The 27,045-nt window shown below is 36.4% G+C and overlaps 1 protein-coding gene across 2 annotated transcripts in view; it reads left to right on the top strand.

Moving 5' to 3' along the window:
- The first annotated feature begins 18,796 nt into the window (after nucleotides 1–18,796).
- Nucleotides 18,797–27,045, top strand: part of LOC129415948 (phospholipid-transporting ATPase ABCA1) — a 194,639-nt gene continuing 186,390 nt past the window's right edge. For both annotated transcript variants that reach the window (XM_073859698.1, XM_073859697.1), the window contains exon 1: nucleotides 18,797–18,956. The gene's annotated coding sequence lies outside the window, so the exon portion shown is untranslated. The remainder of the gene's footprint in view (nucleotides 18,957–27,045) is intronic.

Below are 27,045 nucleotides of genomic sequence, written 5' to 3'. Positions count from 1 at the left end.
TCTGTCGGACGTGACCAATCCAAATCCAATACTGTGTGTTAGTCACGGCCGTTACTGTAAGGACTCCATTAGTCTTTATTAATCAAAAGCTAACCGTTTAATTTTTAGTCCCTCTTTCTCTCTCTCTGTCTTGAATAATTAAGTAATATGCGAATAGACTTTATTTCTGTACATGTAAAAGAGCTTCCTGATCAGTTATACACAATGAGCCTGAAGTGAATCATACATAATTGTATGAATATTATAATAAACAATAATCCCCACCCCTAACCCCAACTTCACAGGGGCAAATGTAAATTGCACAAAAACGTACAAATGTAATGGTATGATTTATGAATTAGCCACTTAGTAAAATACGTACAAATTCACAAGATTACGTTGAATCGTCTTTCAGGTTGAGAAAATTCAAACTGTATTGCAGGCACTTAGTAAATAAGACGTGTAATACTGGCGTGCAAGATGTTTAGTGAATATTCTGTCTGGTACATGGCTGTTTCTACTCGGCTTTGACCAAGAGAAATCGTTTTTTCTCAGCAAGAACGAAAATAAGAGGCAGCAGTGGAGGCAGAGAGACGCAGGTGAGATGTAACAAGAGAGATTGTTACTCTGCAGGGAGAAAAGCAAGAGAGGCCGAGCGTAAGACTGTCTGCTGCTGAGATTCCTGTCGGGTCCAGAGACTCAACATCGAGAATTAATCAAACACTTCACATACACATACTTTAAACAGGCTGATCTTCAAAGAATGCATTGAATTATTCTGTTATATTGTACACAGAAGGTTTGTGGCTTTAAATGATCCAGAGTCAGTTTTTCAAGTCCATTTTTTTCTTTAAAATGAAATGGTCTATTATTACTTTATTTGAAAGGGTCATGAATAATAATGTTGAGCTCTGCTCTGTGTGTGTGTAAACAGTTATGTTTGAGTCTGTATCAGATGAATTGGATAATCAATTGTTTGGAGATTGTTAATGGACGTTTTTGAGTGGTAAGTTTGTGTTTTTTCAGTATGGACCTGCAAAACGTAACTGTAATGTCAATAGTAGAACTTCAGCCAAAATGCTAGCATATAGCATTAACTAGCATATACCGCTAACTCTGCAGTCACAACTTTGTTTTTAGCATTGTAACAACATTGTACTTAATTTAATGTTGGGTCGTACATCTCGACTGTAACGTCTCAGTTGGTGTTAAGCTGAGATTGGTCTGTTTACCAGCGGTCTTTTGCATGCACAAGGTTTACATAAGATGGAGAAATCGTGTTTGGGTCATTACCATGTTCAGAACTCTACATAAATACAGTTTTACATTCTACCGTACCTTTAAAAGAAATGAACGTGTTAATTGCTCTTCATGGCACCAGATGGGAGTAGGCCAGGCTCAGATTGTGTGTATGAACTTGGCAGTGGATATGAGTTGTTTATAACACTTTTCTTTCATGTGAAATTTATGACTGCTCTTCTCAGAAGATAGAAAATCAGGTCATGTTTGACTTTCATCATTCGCCTCATTACGACTCTCGCAGGATCAAAGTGACGTCAAAATGCTCTAAGATATCAAATTATCATATTCTTCATCTTCATGTACACTCATGGTTACCTTCACATGTTAAACTGTTGGCTAATGCGACATGTGCTGTGTCCCAATTCAGATCCTATATGTCTAAATAGTAGTATGTTGTAATGTGTACGAGTACCTGGGGTATGTTTCCCATAAACATCATAAGCTAAATACTGTATGGTTGTTACTGTTGAACTCTCTTGGTAATGACAGAACTTGCGAACTAGTTGCTTTTGGGAAATGCACTCCTGGATGGTGATGACAATTTGAAGTGTAGATCCTTACACACTAAAATGGCTGATGTTACGCACAATTCACTGTGAGGAGTTTAATGATAGTACAATGAATACCAAGTTCAGCACTCATCCGTGCAGCTGACTGGTTCTCACAAAGATGGCAGCTGGCCAATCAATTTTCCCTTTTTATCAACACAACCTATTTCATTACATTCTGTCCTGGTTCATCTCAATGCAGCGTGCTATGGGATTTTTCCCAGACAGCAGACGACTCCAGGCCGGATCTCCATCTTTGGCCTGGAGTTATCTGCTGTCTGGGTTCCTAGCCCACCTCCTCCCCAGCACCACCTGCCTAGATCTGCTATGGGGGGTTCATTCAAAAAACGGGAAGCAGGAAGTCCCGTACGGGACAAATAAATATGGGACGTCTCGGCTAATACAGAACAGTTGGCAACCCTACCTGTATGACCCACACAGACTGCAGGATGAACACCCCATGCTTGTCTCACTAACACCTTTACCAGCAGCAATCTAGTTTTCCCAGTAGGTCTCCCATTCAAGTACCGACCAGGTTAAACCAGTCTTGGACTACAGGGTGATATGGCTGCTGGTTTTCCTCCACCCTTTAAAAATGTCCATATATATTTCACAGACAAGAGCCATTATTTAAAACAGGACTTTCTCTGGATTTACAAATCCTTGGGAACATTTGGGATAATGTAAATATATCTCACTGTACAAGTGGTTTTTGGATATTTTATTAAAATGTGAACATTATAATTCGAATCACACCCTGAACTTTGCATACTCAATATTTTATTATTTGTATTTAATATTTAATAATTTATTTATTCATGATAACAATAACCGGCTTTATATTGTATCTTATATGCTGAGTATTATTTTAATGCAGTTGACACATAATGTGTCTTAGTGGGAAATTATGCAAATAATTAAGCAAATAAATGCATGTGCTCTGTGACAGTGTTTGATGGCTACAGGGTGATATGGCTGCTAGATTTTCTACTCTTTAAAAATGTCCATATTTGACATAGCCATAGGTTGAAACAACCCAACATTTTGTATGATAATGTATAGTTTCTCACATAAGGAAGAATTGACTAATGAACTGATAATATATTGAAAATTAAGACCCTTTTTAACACCACAATGTCTATCAGCCAATCAGAGTCAAGAATTTCCGTACTGCCATGATATGTAAATATAACACACATGTAAGCAGTGTACAGGGACAGCCTGAATATTTGCATTGTATTTTGCTGTCTGGATGAAATGTGAGATTATGAAAGTGAAATCTGTGAGAATATCAAACCTCAGTCAGGACTCGTGACTTCATACACCACTGACTGATGCAATCCAATAATGAAGATTTGAGTAAGAAAAGGTCTAGCAGCACAACACATCAAAAACCCAAAGCCTCCCCGCTCAAGAGAGGATGAGAGGGTTGTCAGTTCACCCGCCGTCAGAGCTGAAAACGGCCTGTAATTGGTTAGATGTTTGCGGAGAGCGTCGGAGTGGCACTCCACTATTTCATCTTTTCTCTTTCATCTGAGGAGCAGATGGCAGAAGAGTTACATGCTTTGAAAACTGAAGATTGCCAGCCAGCGTGAGGTTGCACTCGGGGAAACGATTTGGACTTTAAAGTTTGCAGAGAGTCGGCCGGCTGCATTTACGGGGTTCTGTGTGTGGTAATTTGCTTTTTAGTAGAGGACAAGATTAAGAGAGAAGCGACTGCGATGCGGCCGAAGCAGTTCAGCCGCTGTCCTGTTGAGGCATAGAGATATTTCATGAGTCTCTGTGACCGTGGGTCTCGGTAGTATGAGATAAAACATTATGAACAGGTGTGACTAATGCTTTATGAACTTTCAGCTTTCATGAAATGGTCAGTCTGCTTTCCCTCAGGTGAAGATTCCCACACCGTTTGTAGGAGGTTATGGCCTGATGTTACGAATGTCTGGGGAAAACTTCCTGCAGAAATATCAGATGGTATGCAGGTTGTGGTCTTGCATAGCAACTGTTTGATAATCAGAATCTGACAATTATGGATCTGTTTGTGGTACAGGTTAACAATAGGTTTAGAGTTTATTTTAGATAAGTAACCTCACTCAAGATATAAGACAGATCCAGAGCATCTGTCCATCAACGTAATAAAGTCCGGGAGCACAAGCATCACCCAAGAGTTGGAATTGGAGGTGGTTGAAGAACATTTAGAATCTTGAATACTTTGATATGTGTAAAAGTGAAGTTAGCAAATAAAGTCTGACATGTTCATTTATGAACTGAATAAGAAATATTAATTATGTCTACCTGTTTATCGCCCACCCCTATTTGACGCTATTTTTTATGTCGACAAAAGACTATTGTGAAATTATGCCGTTTCCTTTAATCGATGATATGCGACTGAAACTTTTTTCCCTTCGCAATCAGTGTTGGTCAAGTTACTTGGAAATAGTAATTAGTTAGTCTGATTACTGATTACTTCTCCAAGAAAGTAATCCAGTTACTTTACTCATTACTTATTTTCAAAAGTAATTAGTTACTTTACTAGTTACATTACTAAGTTACTTTTCAAAAACATGATTCACAACCTGAATATGCTATAAAGCAACAGACCTTTATAGTTCTATTCTTTCTGCACATTCCATCATCTAAAATTGAATCAAATGAAACATTCTCTTTTTTAACCTCTCGACGCACACTTATTCGTGGGCGTGATGATGCCCTTTTTTAACGCTGTTAACTATATCCATATAGCCTACTGTCTACAAACATTAATAATATTAACATTACTATACATTGTTTAAAAGTCTACGGGTTTAGCATCAGTGTATGATCTCTGTTTTGAGATACAGATGCTCTAGCATCATAAATGTAGTATTTTGTGACAGAAGTCCAGATGAAAACATGCAAAATATAAACAGGACTTCTTACCTTTGTGTTGATATAACAATCGTGAATCGAATCCAGTCTGTTTCTCATGTGTGAATAATCCATGAAAACTATCTAATAGAATACATCCAATGACCGTGTTTGTATACAAATGCGTATAATCCATGAAATATAGATATATTGTCTGTTGTTTACATCAGATTTCGCATGAACGTCTTGTAATAGAATATAATATACAATCTGAGGACTATTTACGTCGTGTATGAGATGGAGCCGCAGCGGTTCCTGCGCCGGCTTGCTAGGTGTTTGCTCAGATTTGAGGTGGAATTTTTCGCTGTAGATAAAAGTTTTATTCCCACGCAGATTGTACGGTGAATGTTGATGTTTTTGTCACCTTTAACTGAGTTAAACTCAAAGTAATGTCGGTACTTCCAAGCATTAAAGCTGTTCTCTTCCGCGCTTCATGTTGTCTCTTCATGTTCAACACTACACTGACGGCAAGGCGCTCATACGTCATTGTCACTCGACTCACGTCACGACACGAGACAGTCTCACAAAACAAAATCAAGGTTAAATAAAGCAGTAAAGCAGCCTGCTTACGGGAAAGTAACAGTAATCTAATTACTCTTTATTAGTAATCTAAATCCCTTACTTTACTCATTACTTGAACAAAGTAATCGGATTACAGTAACGCGTTACTTCTAATGCGTTACTGCCCATCACTGTTCCCAATACAGTTACTTATTCCAGACATCACGTTAAAGGCAGGATAGGCAGGAATTATCTAAAAAACTTTTTTACAAATTTGTTTAAACTGTCTTTATATACAAATACATAATTAAAATGTAAGTACTCTAAAAAAGAGAGTATAAAACTCGAGTGTCTGTAGACCTTTCACAACCTTTCAGTTAATTATTTCCATTCGGGACAAAACAAATGATTGGCTTGCACGACTATAACTCTCTCGCGACCATGGCACCACCCCTGTTGCTACAGGATCTGCCCACACATGCGCACACCCGATTGATTTGAACGTGCACGAGGCACTCTAGGAAAAGAGCAAAAGTACGGCAGAGAAAGAGCAATCAGAACTCACAGCACCTGCATATGCAGTCAGCGAATGCAAACGAGGCAAAAAAAGGAATAAACAAAGAAATCAAACGATAGTAAATATTGCGTGGCTTTTCCTCGAGTCGACGATGCGGTAGCGGTATTGTCTCCGGAGTGTAGTCCTCATCAAAGTCAACAATGCTTTCCAACCCAGTCTCACCCCATGGCGTCAATATTTGACGACACTTGACCATGCGTCAATATGTTGACGCGGAGGGTATACCTTTCGCGTCATTTTTTGACGAACTGGGGACTTCAATACTATTAAGTCCGTTGCATTCTCTTTCCTATTTTCTTACCATTTTCTACCATTTTCGCGTCGGTTTAGGGTTAGATTTACATAATGACATCCCTACCCAAACCTTTCCCTAACCCCAATGCCAGGCGACAACTGTTTAATTTCGCGTACCTAATAGTATTGAAGTCCCCAGTTCGTCAAAAAATGACGCGAAAGGTATACCCTCCGCGTCAACATATTGACGCATGGTCAAGTGTCGTCAAATATTGACGCCATGGGTGTGAGACCGTGTTATGCTTTCATCACGGAAACTCTTCCATGCAAAACACTGGCTTAATAGTGAGTACTAAAAGCCATCATATTTGTTTATATTCATAGTGATAAAGTTAGGTGTATATTATTACACGTGATTGTGACATGATGTTACTACATGCACCGCGCTCCTTCCTCTCCGCTCATCCGAGGTAAATGATGCTTCTCCCAGCAGAGCCGGCGTCGCGCGTTCATGTGTTTTGGGGGCGTAGCTTTAAAAGAAACCCAGAAGTGAGGGGGTGGAGTGAATGGAAAAATGAGCTGTGTTTAAAACAGTCGTGAGACCTCCACAGACACTCGATTTTTATACTCTCTTTTTCAGAGTACTTGTACATGTTACTTATGTATTAGTATATAAAGACAGTTTTGTAAAAAACTTTTTTTAGATAAGTCCTGCCTATCCTGCCTTTAACTGATGTTGGTAGGTTTACTAATATCACGTCCACCACACTAATATTATTTTTAACCAAAGTAGACGTAAGAGTATTATCCAAACATTAATGCCAAGGAAAAGGATCTTATAATTAGGAATGGCAACGTATAGGTGTTTCCTGGAGGAAATAGTAGATTGTAATAGAAATAGAGATGTAAGAGTGTTATCCAAACATTATTGATAAGGAAAGCCTCTTATACTTGGGAGCAGACGTGTATTTAGGTGTTTCTGGGAGGTTTTGGTACAAATAATAATTATGTGAATTTCTTACATCAGGTGAACTGAAAATGTGAATAAACTGTTTCCATTGCAGTTTTGCGAAATACATCTCTTCTGAATTGCCTGAAAAACCGCTTCATGCAAGCGCTAAAAACTTTTTATTTTGATTTATGGGAGTTTTTGCAAAATGAAGCCCATTTGTTTTTGTTGACCGTATGTCAATTTAAAAGGTTATTGGAAACGCAGCTAATGAGAGTTTCACATGTGTATAGCACTGATACACAACTAACTAAATTACAAAGTAAGAAATCTAAAATGTGTTGAGAACTGAATTCTTCTTAAAACAGGATTGCAAAAATATTTTTGATTTAACCCTCTTCTAGTCTGGCATTGGTCAGACTCCTGCAATTTTTTTCGGCATTGATTCGTGTTATGTTGTTTATGGCACCAAAATGTTTACTGTTTTAGGAAAACCAACAAATGACTTTCTTAAAGCTTACTCTGTATAGGTTAATTACTTTCTAGCTATCCTAGTTTAATATGCACGCAAAATTGCAAAACCAAGTTAGTGTAGTCCAGAAGTTAAATGCCTTAAAATAGTTTAGTGACAATTCAATGATTTCATATAGCGAACATTACGTGAATGTCCTTGCTTTGCTGTTATTTCTAATATCATCACTTTAGTGTGGAGTTTGTTTAATTAAATCTGTCATCTGAAACTAACTGCATTATAAATGATTCATTAGAGTTGAACTACATCATAAGTGGTTGGTTGCTGATTTAAACCAGTTAACCGTTTCACTGAATGACAGGAATGTTCTTCATTTATGTATCGTCAGCAAATATTTGAAGGTTGTTTTCAGATGTCCTCAACGTTCTTCTCACTGAGGCTGATGAAGGTCAGTGTGATGCAGTGGATTTAACCATTTCATCTCCAGCACATACACTGAAGCACACATTACATGGCTAAGAAATATCTTTCAAACACACTGACATGATGTAGAGGACCGAAAGTGCAGTGCTGTGATTCTGGACCACAGCCGTCTAATTTAAGCCCCGTGGAGTGTCTGTCTTGAGTCTGAATCTGTAACAAGAAGCAAAGAGGAGCAGAGTTCTTGCTTTCACTCTGACCAGGTCCTGCTGTAATTGTGGTGCTTTTCACCTGCGTGCATCGTCTGATGGACGGCTCTGTGTGAACCGGGCCGGATCGGTCAAGCCCTGACCTGCTACAGAACCATTAAGAGCCGCTCGCACCACAGGAGCACTGAACATCACTGGAACCATGAATAACTGCCGGGCCAAGTGCTCTTCTGAATACAGACTCAACTGTGGATTTTACAGCACATAGAGTATAATCTCACATCATAAAGTACCACAGTAATAGCAGATGGTTTTGGAAGTGTTTAAATGGAAGAGAATGTGAGGGATGCTTGCACATGCAAAATACAACTTTTAAAATGGTGCTGGGTGGTTGCATAGGTCATTGTTAGCATGCTATGTGTGGTTGCCAGGATGTCTAAGTGGTTGATAGAGCAATTCTAGAGTGTGGTTGCTTAGGTGCCTATGTGATTGCTAAGGCTTAGCTAGCATGTTCTGGATGGTTGCCAATGTGACTAGCTTGTTGCTAGGGTACTGCTAGCATGCTCTGTGTGATTGCTAGGGTGTCTATGTGATGGCTAGGGCATTGTTAGCATGTTCTGTGTGGTTGCTATTGCATCGCTAGAATTTTCTGTGTGGTTGCTATGGTGTCTAGGTTGTTGCTAAGGCATCGCTAGCATGTTCTGGATGGTTGCCAAGGTGACTAGTTGTTGGTAGGGTACTGCTAGCATGCTCTGTGTGATTGCTAGGGTGTCTATGTGATTGCTAGTGCATTGTTAGCATGTTCTGTGTGGTTGCTATGGTGTCTAAATGGTTGCTATGGCATCGGTAGAATTTTCTATGTGATTGCTATGGTGTCTAAGTGATTGCTAGGGTATTGTTAGCATGTTCTGTGTGGTTGCTATGGTGTCTAGGTGGTTGCTAAGGCATCGCTAGCATGTTCTGGATGGTTGCCAAGGTGACTTGCTTGTTGGTAGGGTACTGCTATCATGCTCTGTGTGATTGCTAGGGTGTCTATGTGATGGCTAGGGCATTGCTAGCATGTTCTGTGTGGTTGCTATGGTGTCTAAGTGATTGCTAGGGCATTGTTAGCATGTTCTGTGTGGTTGCTATACGGACTACCGGCACATCCGGGGACTTGACTGTAAATTTCGTCACCGCCCCTTTTCGGGGGTTAAAAAAGCAGCGCCTCCATTGGCTTCCATTCAAAATAGCGGAACAAAGCAACGGTTTTACACAGCCGGCAGGCGTAAATAACTTATGAAATCACTCAGATTAAACATGTCGAGTATTTATCTGTCCATCCTGCCTGCCATAGAGCGCGAAAGATACATTAACACATTTAATTTGGTCAATATAAAAACATGTCCCTTTCATTCTCACAGGGTCAAATTTGTGTAACAACGCCATCCAGTGATTGCTGGAAATATCGCTAAGCCAGTTAGTTGTATGACTCGACAGAAAAGTGCACTCATTACTCTAAATATAAAGACATAATAAATAAATACGAAGTAACTTTCAAATACGAAGTAAAATCATTCACTTGCTTCCCTGTTGACTCGATGAGGTACGTGTTTAATGTCCGGGTAAGACACCTCTGGCCAATAGGGAGCGTTGTTACACAAATTTGACGCTGGGAGAATGAAAGGTACATGCTTCCATACCGACCAAACCAAATATGCCAACTCATCTTTCGCGCTCCATGGCCGGCAGGGTGGACAGATAACCACTCAACGTGTTTGGTCTGAGTGGTTTCATGGGTTGTTTACGCCTGCCGGCTGTGTACGAAGGTTGCTTTGTTCCGCTGTTTTGAATGGAAGTCAATGGAACGTCTAGTGCGATTTCCCCCAAAAGTGGGCGTGAACCTGTTCAGAGACATTCTATGACGTTGCGCCGGTTGTGCGTATGCTGTCTAGGTGGTTGCTATGGCATGGTTAACATTTTCTGCATGATTGCTATGGTGTCTGAGAGATTGCTAGGGTATTGTTAGCATGTTCTGTGTGGTTGCTATGCTGTCTAGGTGGTTGCTATGGCATCGCTAACATTTTCTGCGTGATTGCTATGGTGTCTAGGTGGTTGCTATGGCATCGTTAACATTTTCTGTGTGATTGCTAGGGTGTCTAGGTGGTTGCATAGGTTATTGTTAGCATGCTCTGTGTGGTTGCTTTGGTGTCTAGGTGGTTTGTTAGGGCATTGTTAGCATGTTCTGTGTGGTTGCTATGTTGTCTAGGTGGTTGCTATTGCATCGCTAGAATTTTCTGTGTGGTTGCTATGGTGTCTAGGTGGTTGCTAAGGCATCGCTAGCATGTTCTGGATGGTTGCCAAGGTGACTAGCTTGTTGGTAGGGTACTGCTAGCATGCTCTGTGTGATTGCTAGAGTGTCTAGGTGATTGCTAGGGCATTGCTAGCATGTTCTGTGTGGTTGCTAGGGTGTCTATGTGGTTGCTATGGCATCGCTAACATTTTCTGCGTGATTGCTATGGTGTCTAGGTGGTTGCTATGGCATCGTTAACATTTTCTGCGTGATTGCTATGGTGTCTAGGTGGTTGCTATGGCATCGTTAACATTTTCTGTGTGATTGCTAGGGTGTCTAGGTGGTTGCATAGGTTATTGTTAGCATGCTCTGTGTGGTTGCTATGCTGTCTAGGTGGTTGCTATGGCATCGCTAACATTTTCTGCGTGATTGCTATGGTGTCTAGGTGGTTGCTATGGCATCGTTAACATTTTCTGTGTGATTGCTAGGGTGTCTAGGTGGTTGCATAGGTTATTGTTAGCATGCTCTGTGTGGTTGCTTTGGTGTCTAGGTGGTTTGTTAGGGCATTGTTAGCATGTTCTGTGTGGTTGCTATGTTGTCTAGGTGGTTGCTATTGCATCGCTAGAATTTTCTGTGTGGTTGCTATGGTGTCTAGGTGGTTGCTAAGGCATCGCTAGCATGTTCTGGATGGTTGCCAAGGTGACTAGCTTGTTGGTAGGGTACTGCTAGCATGCTCTGTGTGATTGCTAGAGTGTCTAGGTGATTGCTAGGGCACTGCTAGCATGTTCTGTGTGGTTGCTATGGTGTCTAAATGGTTGCTATGGCATCGCTAGCATTTTCTGTGTGATTGCTATGGTGTCTAAGTGATTGCTAGGGTATTGTTAGCATGTTCTGTGTGGTTGCTATGCTGTCTAGGTGATTTCTATGGCATCGCTAACATTTTCTGCGTGATTGCTATGGTGTCTGAGTGATTGCTAGGGCATTGTTAGCATGTTCTGTCTGGTTGCTATGGTAACTATGTGTTTGCTATGGCATTGCTAGCATGTTCTGTGTGATTGCTAGGTTGTCTAGGTGGTTGCATAGGTCATTGTTAGCATGCTCTGTGTGGTTGCTATGGTGTCTAGGTGGTTGCTATGGAATCGCTTGCATTTTCTGTTTTATTGCTAGGGTGTCTAGGTGGTTGCTAGGGCATGGTTAGCATGTTCAGTCTGGTTCCCATGGTGTCTAACTGGTTGATAGGGAATTTCTAGATTGTTGTGTGGTTGTTCAGTTGCCTAGGTGATTGCTAAGGCTTAGCTAGCATAAACTAAGCAGGTGACTAGCTTGTTGCTATGGTACTGCTAGCATGCCCTGCGTGATTGCTAGGATGTCTTGGTGATTGCTAGCACATTGTTAGCATGTTCTGAGTGATTGCTAGGGTGACTATGTGATTGCTAAGGCATTGCTATCATCTTCTGGATGGTTGCCAAGGTGACTAGCTTTTTGCTAGGGTACTGCTAGCATTTTCTGTGTGATCGCTATGGTGTCTAGATGGTTGCTATGGCAATGCTAACATGTTTTGGATGATTGTTAGGGCATTGCTAACATGTTCTGGATTATTGTTAGGGCATTGCTAACATGTTCGGGGTGGTTGCTAGGCCAGTGCAAAAATATTCTAGATGCATGCTAGGGCATTGCAAGTCTGTTTCCTTTGGTTGCTACAGAAGGTGGTTGGTTACTGTCCCATATAAAATAAACCCATCCCCAGATCCTTTTGATTTTGGGTTGGGGGGTATTTAAATTACACACCAATTTGTGAAAAGTAGACAGTGGCTCTTATACTCACCTAATGAATCGCCTGCTTTTAGTTCAACATCAAACTAGTATGTATAAAGCAAAGAAACAGATATTTATCTATTAAATGACATCATATGATAAAACATAACTAGTAAAGCTAAAATGTGTGCCCAAGTTAATTGGCTGGTGGAATAACTGGATCTTGTTAGGACAGAATATTATTACCAGGTGTTACGTCTTCCTGCTACATGTGAGCAATGACATTCATATTACATTACACACCACAGTAATGTACAGTATGTGCAGAGTTTCATCAAATGAAGGGTCACTTAATGTACACTTTCAATTTACAGCTGCATGTGTTTGTGTGTTTGTAATGAGATGCTATAGTAGGGATGATTAAATGAGTAATCACAATATAACATTTCATTATAAGAAAATTAATATTCCTCTTCCTCATTTTCTTTTAATATTTCTTTAGAGAAAAACTGTCTCTGCACACCAATTATAAAGAGAGAGAGAGAGAGAGCAATTATATGATTTCTAACTATTTCAATCCAGATGTTGCACACACAGCATGTCTGTCGAGTTCAACATGCGTCACTTGTTTGGTAAGTGATCATGACTTATGAAAGTTATGAAAGAAAAAAAATAGTCAAGTAATGAAGACTGTAAATATTAAGCCTTTTTATTTGAGTTTATTTTATTATGCATTGTTTCAATGTAGCCCTGCAGAAAAGCATACTGTAGTGTGTTGTCTCAGAGTCTCTGTTGAGCAGTTCAGTAAAACTACATTAATATTTGAATGGTTTTGTCTTCAGGACCCCTGTGATGGAGACAAGAGAGAACTCGACAGTGTAAGATATTAACAGTTGATATTTACTGTAGCTGGAAGCAATGTACTGTGGTAAATAATCAGAAGAGATTATTATGTAGACAATGTTAAAGATAAAACAGACTGTAGCTCAACTGGTACAGCATTGGGTTGGAAAAGCAAAATGTATAACTTGTACTGTACTGTAAATGAGATGTATGCTTTAGTTTAAGCTTTAAATGAATGATTAAATGTCTTGAAGTCCATTTAGGGTTGACACTGTGGGTCAACATCTCAGAAGTTTCTGTGCCAGATGAAAATACTTGAACTGTTCAGAATGCCGCGTTGGAAAGAAGGAGGAAAGTGCCGTGGTGTGGTTGTGTTTTCCGTGCCATTTTAGACACGAAACATGAACCAACCCATAATGCAGTAACTATCTTCCCTTACGAAAATTAACCATGGTTTTATTGTGGTAAAAGTGTAGTAACCATGCTTTTTTGGTGTACTATCAGCAAAACCATTGTTTTACTACACTAACTATGGTTTAACTATGGTTTTTGAAAACCATGATTGTCAAAACCATGTTTTTTTTGTAGTTACTATGGTGTTACTACAGTAACCATGGTTTTTTGGTTTTAACTGTAGTAAAACCATGGTTAATTTTTGTAAGTGTTTGTAGCCTGCTGTTTACAAATTATTTCGATTTGTTCATTAAAATACTCTCAAATGTTAAGTAGCATACAGTCCAGCCTGATCTTATGGAAATTCGAACGTATTTTAAGAGTCTAATTCGTATGAATTTGTACAAAGTGAATTGTACATTAACGTACAATTATCATAAAAAACCCGCCCCAACCTCAATGTCACAGGAATGAAAATCGTAAGCCAGCCTTTTGTATTATAATTATTATGTTGTGTACAAGTTTAACACATTCATTGAAGCAGAATCACACAAGTGGTACTTTTAACAAGATTAAGACTTTAGTATGGTTTGGATCATTTTTATTTTGTCTGATTAATTATTGCAGGGCTCAACGCTAAGGATTTGTAAAGGCTTATTCACTTGCAAAAATGCACTACATAAAACCGGCCTGATTAGGCTATTGTTTACATTTTTTGTATCTGTGTTACATTTTTTATATTGTTAAAAACAGGTTAATATTAAAATAAGAACAAATAACCAAATAATAAGCAATTGCACAAATAAATGAAATAAAACAGTGCTGTTTATGTTTTTCAGATTGATCTAACAGCCTGCTTAAATTGAATTGAAAGTAATCAAAAGTAAAATACTTTATTTACTTCTTATTAAAACAATAATCCGTATTAAAAAAGTTTATCAGTCAAGAACAGTGAGTGATTTTTTCATTGGTTAATCTGATCTGCTGTCTCTTTAACCTACTGTATTGCACAGATTAAATTTACTGCTACATAGGTGTTTTATTTCTGAACTGTTCACGTTTACTTTAGACATAACAGACAGCATTTACAAGTATAAATGCGGCACTTTGATAGAATTTTGTGTAAACATGTCCATTCAAGTGCAAGAAAACTTAATATTGGTGCCCTGTCTGAATCAGATTTGGCTTTCCCCACACTTTTGGGATGTGGGGTAACACCCTAAACTTCTCAAACAGCGCATGAGTAACGTATTGAAATCTCTTTCGGATTGTTGCTTAAATATTTAATTTGGCAAGGCATCAAAACACGTGCAAATAAAAATAGCTTTCGTGACAGTCACGCAATGGCCCAAATGGTCAAGTGACTATCAAATGGTCCGAGCATCGTTAACACTGGTCCCGGCCCATTGGGCTTTGTCCACCCCTGTACTGGCCACAGTGCCGGCACGAGCCGAGCGCTGATGAGGTGGCGTCTGAAATACTGAGATAGAGCGATCACATGAATGCATATTTCCTCCAGCTAGAAAATACATATAGCTTTGGTACGTTCCTTAAGTTTGAAGGCGTTATAAACAAACATCTCGGTAATACAATTGAGCAACCTACAGAGCTCTGAACAATCTTACTATATACAACAACAAAACGCATACCTAACATTACATATTTGTACAACACTGCTTATTTGGAGCTCAGACCCAGAGGTGGTGGCAGTTCCTTCTTTTTTAATCCAATTTCGAATGTCCATGGTGAAATTAGTTAATGCAATATACAACCTTAAAATTATGTAATGCTCGTAACCTTTGTGTTTGCTTTCCGTAGTGCAAGAAATTGTATGTAATGTTATTATGGTGAGGGAACACGGTTAGTCAAGGACCAATCAAAATTCGGCCTTGCCTCACAGACCGTCCTTCACTAAAATATTGCTATTTTAGCTTATTATTCACTCTATGAAAGACAATACACTAGGCAAATGTGATTTTTTTTAAATAGCACATTTTAACATAAACATCCCATTCAACATTAATGGTGATCTGAGGGGACGGGATAGCGCGACGCCCCCTCACGCACCCCGTGGCGCTTGCCCTGATTGGCCATCGTAATGGACACTTAAAAAAACGGACTCAAATTCTGGACCTTTGGCCGATTCATTGTAATCACCCGACCCCTTCCCCACACCTCCAGATATGGGCCTCATTCATTAAGCGTGTGTACGCATAGATTTGATCGTACGCAAAATTCATATTTATAAAAACTGCCTTAGACGTGAAGAAGTGCTTAGCGCCATGCTTAGCAGATTTACGCACTTTTGCTTGTCTGATTCTGCAGTGTGTAGAATTTAGCGGCATCTAGTGGTGAAATTGTGAATTGCAACCGACGGCTCAGTCCACCGTTTCCCGAAACGTATAGAGAAGCTACGGTAGCCACCACAGGACAAACATGTTGTTGTTTAACACAAAATACAGTAATGACAAAAAATGCGAACAGTTTGTCCATTTAGGGCTACTGTAGAAACATTGCGGCACAAAATGGCGACTTCCATGTAAGGGGACCCAAAGTGTATGAAGAAAAAAGGTAATAAACATGTAACAGTTCATTATGTACAGTCTTTCTACACCACTGATAATATAGTTATCTATATTATATTGCATTTCTGTCAAGAGATCTTTCTAAAGTTACACACTGCACCTTTAAGGCGAAAATATATATTTTAAAATATATTTAAGCAATATCGCTCGAGTAGGAGTGTGATATAGCTCTATATCATCACGGCTGTGATTAGGCCAGAGGCACAAGGCCGCAGGCCGAGTGCCGGAGGCAATCACAGCCGTGATGATATAGAGCTATATCACACGACTCCGAGAGTGATATTGCTTTTATACAACAGTTCGACGGCACACGTTTGAAAAACGAAAACTAGAAAACAACAACGGAGTTATTTTAAAAGCCTCTTTGTTTGAGAACTACTTCTTCCGCCACGGATTTGAGGGCTGCCAGAATGACAGGTAACACTTTCGGCTGCTTTGAATCTCATAATAACTCAATGGACGGAAAAGCCGTTACTTTATATTACCGTTTCTTGGTCACAAAGTGTAGTTTTAAGATTAGTTCAGTCGAGAATATATATTTATTATATTTAAATCTACAGTCGATTAGTAAAGATAGCGCCTGTTTGAACGTTTGCTTAGTGAGATTCGGTACGTATGAGAACCAAAGCATGAGCGGACATCAGTGTTCACTCGCCCCGCTGACCACCGCCCTCTCTGGGCTACATCTCTGAAAGGGATTCCCTGGCTCTCATGTTGGCCTTGTTTGTTTATGATCGTCAAAATGAGATCAAATCAGCAGTATTTGGTGTCATGATCAAACTTTTACTTGATTTCTTATTCATATTTAGTGTCTTTTGTGTTGTTATTGTTTTGGCGCGAGGTAAAAGTTAATAAAACTACTTGTATAACGTTACTATTGCTTTCTCATTTATTCTTAACGTGATACGAGCCTGTTAAGGACCTCCATTCACTAGGTGGCGGAATGATATGAAAGGTGAAGCGGTTACAGTGCCGTTATCAGGACAATATTGCATAGCTCTTAGCCAATCAGATTCGAGAACCAGAAAGAACTGTTGTATAATTCAAAATATACAAAAAATGGCGAAAATATATATTTGCTAAAACATATTTAGGAATACGTTTACAAAAATATATTTTTCACATATATATTTTTGGCCATTTTTGTATTTTTTGAAATATATTTTAAAAGTAAATACATTTTAAAGCTTAAAAAATATATTCAGCCCTCCATATATTTAAATCCGAGAAAATATATGTCATATTTGAAGAAAAACTTTGTCTATGTTACGAACCTGTAAACAATTTTAAAAAGGTTTAAATTAAATATATTTTTAACATAAAAAATATAGGCTACTTTATAAAATGTACTTGTATTCAGCATATATTTAAAATATATTTTTGGCCAGAGACATGTATTTTAAGGATTTAAACATTGACAGGTGCTCTTTTATATGTCAATGACATTAATTAGGCATTGTTTAAATGTGAAGATTTGAAACTGTTTAGCTGCACACAATTTAAAAACCATTTGCGATTTATAGATTTTACATCTGTACACGCGTTTTCTGTGCGCACGTTCGTTTTACGAATCACAAGATTATATTTAGGACGTTTCCTATGCAGCATTTTATAAATATGGCCCCTGGATTATGTTTGTACAATACGAATTTGCCACATTGTAAAATATCTACGAATTGCAATGAGATTGTGTTGTAAAATGTATAGTTATTTCAGTTTCTGGATAAATTCTGGTTAAAGAGTGTTTGTTATGTATTAAACATAAAACAGATAATCTGTGTTTTAAGGTTAATCAACAGAGACAGTGTAGACAAAGCATGATTCAGCAAACTACTTGAGCATTGTAAGACTCTGAATGTCTTGTAGATCAGCACTGCATTTGCAATGAAAGGTTATGGGTTCAGCATGCATATGTTTTTATTTTATAATTATGAATGTAAATAGGGTTAAGGTTAACTTACTCCTAAATCCACCGACATAAATTCCTATGATAGATCCATAAACACTGTTGCTTTGTTCAACATTACATGACAGTTTTAAGCTCCTCCCCATAGCCTTGACCTTTGCCTGTGAAAGAGTTTTGTATACAGTAGACATCACTCCTGTAAGTGTGATGACTCTCTTATCAACACATGTGTGTTCAGTAATCATTGTGACACATCACCGCTGGAACTCTTCTTCTTATAATGTAGAAAAAAAATATAACAACAAACATCAGCTGCTTTGTCTTCTATACGCGTGCTTTACATTAAATTACACAATCTGATTATACATTTTCACAGCTCGGATGTGTGAAGTCAAGGGAAAGTAATGTTTTCACAGCTTATTTCCCTGATGCATTCAGTGTTTATTGATTTGTTTAATTTGCATTTTAGGGGTAAGAGAGTTTATATGAGCATTTCATTGACAGCCTCACATTGACAGTAAGAATCATACTTTATCAGGATTTTTTACTAAAAACATCAACAGGCTTTCAAATACCTGATAAGAAAAAATGCACAATTTAAATGATAAAAGACTGCATTGGTCTGTCTCTTTCTCTGTGTGTGTCTCTCAGGCCATTCACCTGCGAGGTTTGTCTTTATTATTGCTGCTGTAAAACGTATTTGATGTAAACCTGAGATTTTCTGTCCTCTGTCTTAGCTGATGATTAACTTATCATACATAAATCTGATTCATTTTATATTGCATAAATGTCACACACACACACTCACTCGGCATTGGTTTACAGAAGAGCATCTGGCCACGTGGGTGTTTTGTGTCTTGTGTAACACACACCACCTCACCTGTATCCATAGAGATTGCACACAGCTTATTTGCCTACTTTATTGCATGGGGAATGAGAGAGAGAGAGAGAGATAGAGAGAGAGATAGAGAGAGATTAAACAGTAGAGAGAGTGAAAGAAAGAAAGATATAAGCAACCTCGTGTATCAGGTTGCTGGCTGTTGTTTGGATCGTATTGAAGATGAGCATGAAAAGTTGACAGTCGGATCGGCTCCAGTTTTAACACAGGTAAGTGTTTATTCAGATTACTCTATCTGATGTGTATCTCAATACTGTACACGGGTCAAACTCTTACACCTGTAGCACACGGTTTTTACACTTTAACTCATTAACATACGCATCACAGAAGAAGTCAGTTATTTGTTTTAGTATTTTTGAAAAGCAGCATCGTTCTGAACTAACAAGTGTCATTTTATTACATCACAAATTATACATTTTTCTTGACTGTGGAGCACTGGAAAAAAATGCAGCATTTTTGTCAAATCAACATAAATTTTTAAGTTAAAGTAACATACAAATATAAGTTATGTCAACTATTCACAGGTCAAAACTTAAAAAAGTATCTTGAATTGACTTGCAAAAGAAAGTTAGGTCACACTTTATTTTACGCCATCACTGTTACAGTGTAATTATACATTTAAGTACTAAGTAATAGTCATTAATAACATTTATACCACAGGTCTGTTGAATGCTGCATTCTGATTGGCTGAGAAATGTTCTATGGGTGTTGATTATTTTTCTGTAAACCGCACACCTAACTTGTCAAATGTCCTAAAAATAGGCACCAGAACAATGTTTGTGGTAACCGTGGTATAAGCGGAATAATTGACTCCGGTCCTTTGAATTATTTGAAAATAATGCACACCTGCGGCATTACCACCTTGGTGTGCATTATTTTCTTATAATTCCATGGCCCGTCGTCAATTATTTCTTATGTACTTACTATAGGGTTGGGGTTAGGATTAGGGTTTGGTTTAGGGTTAGTTCAATGTAACTGCATAATTAACTGTTATTACTATAATAATTACATGTAGCAAGTGTAACAAAGACACCGTAAAATAAAGTGTTACCAAAAGTTAGTTTAACTTGATGCTGCTTTTTTTACAGTGTGGTAAATGCACATCTAAAGTTAAATGATTAATGTTGTGAAATATCACTATAAAAAAAGGCAGCATTGACATCAAATCAACATATAGTTTTATGTTACTTTAACTTTACAAATTAAGTTGAACAATTTCAACTTGTTTTATAAGTTATGCCAACTTATCCCATACAGCAAAAAATATTTTTTTAAATATAAAAATGGTAAAATATATATATTTGCTGAAATACATTTTGAAATATGTTAACAAAATATGTATTTTTATTGATATATTTTTTGGCAAATTTTTTGTATATTTTGAAATATAAAAATATATATATATAAAAAATTAAAGCTTTAAAAAATACTTAGTCCTCTATATATTTCAATCCAAGGTAATATATTCACGTTGCAATGGAAGAAAAACTTGATTTATGTTACAAACATGTAAACTACGGAGCCCCTAAGGGGACATGGAGCAGAAATTAAATAAACTTTAAACTTTCACATTTCAACAAAATATGCTGGTTTAAAGAAAAGTAGAAAATATACTTTATAAAATTAACTTATTTAGCATATATCTCAAATACATTTAGGGAAAGAATACATTTTTTCATATTGATGAGGTGAAAAACAATGATTGGATGAATAACATTTTCAAAAACACCTTACACTGTTTCATAAACCGATGTTAAAATACTGCTTACTGCTTTTCAGTTCTTATAGATGTAAACATGACTTTATGTAGGGTTAAAAGTGAAGTTTTGATAGATGATAACCCAAGTGCATTGTTTAAAGACTTTATAGTACATGTGACTCAAGCAGATGAGCCTTTGGAACGCCACTTGTGTTATAACAAAATAAAGAAAGAAATATGCTGGTTTAAAGAAAAGTACAAAATATACTTCATAAAATTAACTTATTTAGCATATATTTAAAATATATTTTGGCAAATAATATATTTTTGCCATACGTAATGTAAAATTAGAAATGTTTTTGCATAAAATATATGTTGATATATGAGGGTTAAAACGAAATACTCTAGTTCCAAATTCATAAATATTTTCAATTGAGCATTACTTTCTAAAACATTTATTTAACATATGAAGAGTTTCGTTGCAAAATGAGATAACCACCATTTTTTTAATTGTTCAGAAATCTTGTTTTTTGGTTGTGCATTCCAATTAATTTCAATTCAACTGCAGTTGGTTTGTTTTGATTTAAACATTCATAACTTAAAAAATACAGCTAAGTAGCACCATAAAACAAAATAATAACATGATAACATAATAATAAACATGTTTTGACAAAAATGTTAAAAACTGGATTTATCTCGTTTTGCAACAAAACTCTTCATATATTTAACATATGTGTTAAATACTGTACATTTTGAAATATTTTTTTTGCCATATGGGATCTGAAGTCAAAACCTAAAATGGGTTAAATTTACTTGCAAAACCAAGTTGTTTAACTTCATGCTGCATTTATTTTTTACAGTGAGTATAGTGTTTATTATGTGATATCTTTTATAATTAAAGGTATGGAGAAAAGTTAAATAAATAAGTACATTAAACATGTTTTTTATAAATGCACCCAGTGGGCCATCAAAGTGTCTGTAGTTTAAACAACAATCATGTGTTGATTTTTAATCAGCACATGTTCTGTCCAATATTTACACATTGAGTTAAAAAAATAACCCAACCATTTTTAGAGTCAGCCAATTTAAAAAAAAACTAGTTTTATTTCAGTTCACACTTAAAATTGTTAAAATGATAGGTTGGCTAAAAATGACCCCATGATTTAATCACACTCATGCCATACAAGATACAGATCTTTCCGATGAACACATTTTCAGTTATTTTAGTACATTTCCTGACAAAATCCAGAGTTTTACATCACCAGAACCCTGGATTATCTTGTATATACTCTTTTTACTTTAGTCTGGGTTAATAATGAATCCTGGATATTCACACTATACCTGTATTATTGATCCAGAGGTTAAAACTCTTATTATTATATTGATGAGGTCAAAAACTGTGATGAATATTGTTGAGATTGGCATGTGACATGTTGATTTGCTTATCTGCCTACAGAAATGAGAGCGTGTGTACAGTGTTTATATTTCATAAACTGGTGTTAAAATACTGCTAACTGCATTTCAGTTCTTATAGATGCAAACATAACTTTATGTAGGGTTAAAAGTGATGTTTTGATAGATGATAACCCAAGTGCATTGTTAAAAGCCCTTTATAGTACATGTGACTCAAACAGATGAGCCTTTGGACACTAACGCCACTTGTGTTATAACATTAGATATAACAAAATACTAAAGAAATATGCTGGTTCTTCAAGACAGGTGTTTCACAAAGACAATTGAATTCCCATTTATTTGCGCTTTTCAGTTTCAAAGCAGCTTTACTGAAAATGTAAAGATGCACAAAGCTAACCTCATGTATTTAGCCTATGCAAATACAAGTTTGTTAGGTTTCAAAATGGAAAATCTATACATAGTGTTCAAAACTGAAGCAAAAATGTACAGCAATGCTTAAACCTGTAGATGTGTGAATGAAGGATGTACTGTATAATGCTTGTTTATTAGCACGCCTGTGGTTCTTCACTTTGATGGATGTTTGCATCTTTTGCATGTGGCAATACATTCGGTGAGATATTGTGCAAAGATATGAAAGAATTAATTTAACCACAGGAGGTTTGAAAAATAGAAACCGATAAATGTTTTTCTTTATTCTTCCTCTTGCGTTTATCACAGAACAGAAGACAGAACTGACTAAAGTTGCATCAGCCGTTCATAAGGGTTTAATATGAAAGTTATTCACACTCGGGGCTTAATTACTACTAGTTAGTTTGTACTGTACTGTAACTCTGTTGCATAATACGCCATTGAACGGCAGCAGTACACATAAAACTGTGATGCTTTATAGCACAAGCTAGTATTAATAACAATGTTAATGTACCAAAGGAGAACTGGTCATAACGCTTTTTCTCCACTGAAGTTTATGTTTGTTGTATCCTTTAGCTTGCTTACCAGTAGTTAGGCACAGATTTAAAGTTTTATAATTTGCAAATATCTCAACATAGTCCATCAATAAAGTCAATTTACCTTTTTTCTGACTAATTATTATTGTCAAATGTGTCATAAAATAACTTAATTTTTAAATGTGTTTAGAATTGTCATGTGATAAATATTTGTGACCCTGGAACACACAACCACTCATAAGCAGTGTTGGGGGTAACGCATTATAAGTAACGTGCATTACGTAATAATATTACTTTTCTAAAGTAACAAGTAAAGTAACCCATTACTTTATAAATGTACACATTAATATTTAAGTTACTTTTTAAAAAAAGTAATGCGAGTTACTTTTCAGTTTAATTAATTCAATTTAAAAATAAAATAATGTACTGAATTAAACTGAACATATTAACGTAGAATTACACACTCTGTGCGGCTGAGCGGGACAATTTGAGTCAGAAACGGAGATGGCAGGCCAGAGCTTTACATTTTTGCGATCATAAAAAACACCTGAAAAGGCCTGAAAGAGATCAAGCCTCAGCCAAGTAAGAAAAAGTAACGTAAAGTAACGTAAGCATGAAAAGTAACTAAGTAACGCAATTAGTTACTTTTTTGGGGAGTTACTTAATATTGTAATGCATTACTTTTTAAAGTAACTTTCCCCAATACTGCTCATAAGTCATACCCAGTCTCACTAAATTTTTGATTCTTTTTTTGTGATATTGTCACGAATTTCGCGGTTTTTGTGATCGTATGACGAATTTCTGTTTACTTGTCACTGTCACGTATTGGTTACTCCACTGCTTTTTCTTATTATTAAACCATTGTCGCTTCGTTTTAGAATTACACAATACTAAACAAAACTACACTTTAAAAACTTAAAATGAAGAATATTTCTGTAATCATTTAACCATTTTGTAATATTTAGTTTATTTTCCATGCAAGGCGTTTTCTCCTATGCAACAATAATAACATCAAAAACACAACATAAACTTACAAAAGATGTTAATATTATTCATTCGCTGTAAAATTCATATGATTGTGAGGAACAGATCCAAATTCAGCCCTTTATCCAGCGATCTTAATCCCAGTTCTCATCATTGACCGTAAACATCAAATCCGGCGTTAGTTATGAATTTGACTTCAAATATTGCGCCTCAAGAAGCTTTACGACTCATAAAATGCTGATTGGCGTATTACGTCACAGATTTGCGACATTGCCGTCTTTCAGTCGATGTACTTTTGACATTTAAAATGCGCACCTTGACAGAGAGAAGCCGGATTAATGTTATCGTGGATTAATATTTCTCTGTACTTCATAAACTCCAGAGAGGACCACGACTGCAGCACATCAGCATTTTAACTTTTGGCACAGCTTTTAAAATTTAGCAATAAATACATTATTGTGGTTACACTTGTCTGTTTGTTATGTTTTTTTATTTGTAACAGTACATTATTTTAATAAACTGTTTTGGGTATTAAAAAATATATTTTAAATGCTATATTGTTACACAATTTTTCCTACAGATTTTTGTCCATTACGTTGCATAATACATTATGTATTTAAAAAAAATGTGTATAAAAAGGGTTTGGGTTCAGGGTGGTAACGTTATCGATTAAATTGTTTAAGGGACATTATACTGCAATCTTTATGGTATAAAAGATTTGTAATTGCTGTAGCTGTAAAAACGCAATCATGCTACGATTAAATGCAAATACACTTACATTGTACACTTCCGCATCTATTTTAACATACAAAAAAGTATTGTGTTTTTAAAATTACATATTAATACCTCATATATTAACAGTGAGACCAGACTGAATTATATATAAAAAATGTATTTATCATTAGTTATTTGTGTTGCTAAGAACTTCATTTGTACCACTTTAAAGGCGATTTTCTCGATATTTTGATTTTTTTGCATCCTCGGATTCCAGATTTCCAAATTGTATCTCTGCCAAATATTGTCCTATCCTAACAAACCGCACATCAATAGAAAGCTTATTTATTCAGCTTTAAAGCACAAATATAAAATTATTTGGTCCAGGGTCACATATGACATCTGTCACATTTTATGCTAATTGGCTAAATATCTCAGAAAATGTTTATACCAATCTAATAAATATACGTTTTTAATTTACACTGTCGGATAAAAATGGTCCTAAGGGCCGGTACCTTTTAAAAAGATCCTTTAATTTGGTAATTATGTATAATGTGTTCCCTGTACTTGTTTAGTTCATTATCTTGTTAATTCATTCATTACCTGTTTATAGTTGTTTATTATTAGTTCAAACGATTTATTAAACTGTTTCTAAACAATAGTTCCAAAATTTGTTTACATTTGTCATTTATAATCTTTGGTTTACTAGATCATGTAAGTTAATTTGCTTATGGCTTCATATGGGATTTAGTCATAGGCACAACATGCTGATATTGTGCCGTAACAGCGTGAAGTTTCTTTATTATAACAGCTTTCCAATCCTCACTAACTTAACAGCATTGTATAAAACACTAATTAAGAGTTTACCGAGCCAAAAGTCGCAGCAAAAAGTTAGTTAATAAAGAGAAGTGAAACCCTAAACTAAAGTGTGACCGAAGTCTCTAAATTGATTGCCATCCTTATTCCGGTATAACGTTTGGGAAAGCTTACAAATTTCCTGTTGCACATAAAACAATCATATAAAGGCTCTGCCATTATAAACCATGAACTGAAGGCTCTTCTTTATTGGCCCCCTTTCAAAAAACAGATAAACTTTTAGTTAATGAGAATTTGCAACTCTTTTAAATACATTTTATGCATTGCAGTAAACAGTGCAGTAAATACAGAAAGTCCAACTTTACTGATGCAATGTAGAGTCAATCTGTGACTTAAATTGGGAATCAACTCTTTAACATACAAAACTTGAAAATGTTCCTGGCGTGCTTCAATTGACCTTTTGTACACATGACATTACCGTGGTAAATTGTAATATCATATATGCTTATTTGCTTTTGAAAACATGATGACAGCAGTATTGAGAAACTGTAGCACTGAATATGAGAGATGAAGAGGAGGGGGGTTCATATTTATTACCAACACAAGAACTGTTTCATACCCTGAAGCTTGTTCATTTCTAAACACTATTATCCATTTGATGTTTATTTTATGCTACAAGCCGCTTCTTAGCAAACAAATGCATTATGTAATCAAGTTTATAATTTCATACAGACAGAAAAAGTGAATAGCGGGGACTAGGGATTATATTAGATCTGTGAAAGCTATTGAGTTATTTAACATTTTCATACGAAGAGTGATCATCTTACGTAATATAAGCTATATATCATACTGTCTGCAAGTCCTTTAACACTATGTATGGAAAAAGAGTAAATGCAAATTCATTTTAGTGCAGAAGCTAAAACTAAATATAAAATGTTATCAAGATAATATAAAAAAATTGGAAAATTGGCTATGCACACACATGCGTTTAAATTGGACTTGGAGATTTGTCAGGTTTCTCGCAGGCAGTGATGTCACCGCCTATAATAGTTTTTCAAAAACCCGACAGTATATCTGTCTTAAGCTATAATGTTTTATCTCTTCTCGTGTCTGCTGAACCTGTAAATGTAGCATGAGCTTTAATTTTCGCAAACTTTAATGTGTCACTTACTTGTTAATGATATTCTTCACACACAGAGACATGTGCACATGAAAAAAACTGCGAGAATAGCGTTTAAGGTGTTTACATGTTCACACAAAATCGGGGTAATGAGCAAAAAACGTCTCAGTTACGTATGTAACCCTCGTTCCCTGAAGAAAAGGAACGGAGACGTTGCGTAGTGACCGACGTATTGGGAACGCAATACGTCGGTCACAACGTGACATCATAGTGAACGACTGAAAAGGAACTACATGTGCCGATCGTTTTTTGCTTACACAATTTATGGGCTTTTCCTGATAAAAGAAAAACATTTTACGCGTTTACATGACCTCACACATTATCAGTTTATTAGCATAATCGTAAACATAATAAACATACATTTTAATCTACTGTAGGTTACTGTAATTTTTTATCGAAATTTTAACAGTGTAGATATGTCATGGATTAATATATATATTTTCTATACATGCTATAGACGGTTTCAGCAGTAACAACATATACAAGCGGCTTTCGTGGTCAACACGTAACTTCCGGTAAACGCCGCTAAGAATAAAAACATCAAAGTA

Source organism: Misgurnus anguillicaudatus, chromosome 21 (assembly GCF_027580225.2).
Source record: "Misgurnus anguillicaudatus chromosome 21, ASM2758022v2, whole genome shotgun sequence".
Taxonomy (NCBI): Eukaryota; Metazoa; Chordata; class Actinopteri; order Cypriniformes; family Cobitidae; genus Misgurnus; species Misgurnus anguillicaudatus.
Note: the sequence above shows the minus strand (reverse complement) of the source record. Positions and strands in the feature narration are given on the sequence as shown.